This window comes from Hoplias malabaricus, chromosome 13 (assembly GCF_029633855.1).
Source record: "Hoplias malabaricus isolate fHopMal1 chromosome 13, fHopMal1.hap1, whole genome shotgun sequence".
Classification (NCBI taxonomy): Eukaryota; Metazoa; Chordata; class Actinopteri; order Characiformes; family Erythrinidae; genus Hoplias; species Hoplias malabaricus.
Genome location: NC_089812.1, coordinates 2,624,273 through 2,626,544, shown reverse-complemented (window position 1 = coordinate 2,626,544; position 2,272 = coordinate 2,624,273).

Genomic DNA, 2,272 nt, shown 5'->3' with positions numbered 1-2,272 from the left:
AACTCATATTTGGGTTCCTGGAGGCTTTAAGAGCTATCAAATCAAGTTAGGCGTTAAAACCGCGTCTGAGGCTTTCTTGTTCTTAATGTACTTATAATGTACATGTTCCGACATTTGTAGTACGCCCACTCAGCACTGAAATAACGAACACTGTTTCTGTCGTGTCTGTGTTCCTGCACCGCCATCTTGTGGCTGTTCTTCGCTTGCGCATTGGCCAACAAAGAGCAAGAGCTGCATTCATCTGGTGAGCTTCCAAAATGAAAAATAGACTAAATTCGCTTAAAATGACGGTGAATTAAGGGCGTTTAGTGGAGTTGCTCCTTGTTCATAAATCCACTTGTAAATAAATCAGACTCAGGACACTTCCTAGTGGTCACTAACAGGCACTACGCCTTCACTGTGATGATTATAGAAGGAGCATTTTGTTTTACCCTTTTACTCGCCTTTTACCACTAGAGGGCGACACACCACCACACACACACACACACACACACACACACACACACACACACACACACACACACACACACACACACACAGTGGATAGCACTTTGTGAGGAACCATTCATTATTTTAAAAGTGTCGTTTATGGTTCAATAAACAAATTTATTTAATTTAACTATTTATCATCATCATCATTTTCTTCTCCGCTTCTCCATTTCAGGGTCGCGGTTTAACTATTTATTTATTTATTTTATTAACTGTTTATAAAGGGCGGCACGGTGGTGCAGCAGGTAGGTGTCGCAGTCACACAGCTCCAGGGACCTGGAGGTTGTGGGTTCGATTCTCACTCCAGGTGACTGTCTGTGAGGAGTTGGTGTGTTCTCCCTGTGTCTGCGTGGGTTTCCTCCGGGTGACTGTCTGTGAGGAGTGTGGTGTGTTCTCTCTGTGTCTGCGTGGGTTTCCTCCGGGTGACTGTCTGTAAGGAGTTGGTGTGTTCTCCCTGTGTCTGCGTGGGTTTCCTCCGGGTGACTGTCTGTGAGGAGTGCGGGGTGTTCTCTCTGTGTCTGCGTGGGTTTCCTCTGGGTGACTGTCTGTGAGGAGTGTGGTGTGTTCTCCCTGTGTCTGCGTGGGTTTCCTCCGGGTAACTGTCTGTGAGGAGTGTGGTGTGTTCTCCCTGTGTCTGCGTGGGTTTCCTCCGGGTGACTGTCTGTGAGGAGTTGGTGTGTTCTCTATGTGTCTGTGTGGGTTTCCTCCGGGTGACTGTCTGTGAGGAGTGTGGTGTGTTCTCCCTGTGTCTGCGTGGGTTTCCTCCGGGTGACTGTCTGTGAGGAGTTGGTGTGTTCTCCCTGTGTCTGCGTGGGTTTCCTCCGGGTGACTGTCTGTGAGGAGTGTGGTGTGTTCTCTCTGTGTCTGCGTGGGTTTCCTCCGGGTGACTGTCTGTAAGGAGTTGGTGTGTTCTCCCTGTGTCTGCGTGGGTTTCCTCCGGGTGACTGTCTGTGAGGAGTGCGGGGTGTTCTCTCTGTGTCTGCGTGGGTTTCCTCTGGGTGACTGTCTGTGAGGAGTGTGGTGTGTTCTCTCTGTGTCTGCGTGGGTTTCCTCCGGGTGACTGTCTGTAAGGAGTTGGTGTGTTCTCCCTGTGTCTGCGTGGGTTTCCTCCGGGTGACTGTCTGTGAGGAGTGCGGGGTGTTCTCTCTGTGTCTGCGTGGGTTTCCTCTGGGTGACTGTCTGTGAGGAGTGTGGTGTGTTCTCCCTGTGTCTGCGTGGGTTTCCTCCGGGTAACTGTCTGTGAGGAGTGTGGTGTGTTCTCCCTGTGTCTGCGTGGGTTTCCTCCGGGTGACTGTCTGTGAGGAGTTGGTGTGTTCTCTATGTGTCTGTGTGGGTTTCCTCCGGGTGACTGTCTGTGAGGAGTGTGGTGTGTTCTCCCTGTGTCTGCGTGGGTTTCCTCCGGGTGACTGTCTGTGAGGAGTTGGTGTGTTCTCTCTGTGTCTGTGTGGGTTTCCTCCGGGTGACTGTCTGTGAGGAGTGTGGTGTGTTCTCCCTGTGTCTGCGTGGGTTTCCTCCGGGTAACTGTCTGTGAGGAGTGTGGTGTGTTCTCCCTGTGTCTGCGTGGGTTTCCTCCGGGTGACTGTCTGTGAGGAGTTGGTGTGTTCTCTATGTGTCTGTGTGGGTTTCCTCCGGGTGACTGTCTGTGAGGAGTGTGGTGTGTTCTCCCTGTGTCTGCGTGGGTTTCCTCCGGGTGACTGTCTGTGAGGAGTTGGTGTGTTCTCTCTGTGTCTGTGTGGGTTTCCTCCGGGTGACTGTCTGTGAGGAGTGTGGTGTGTTCTCCCTG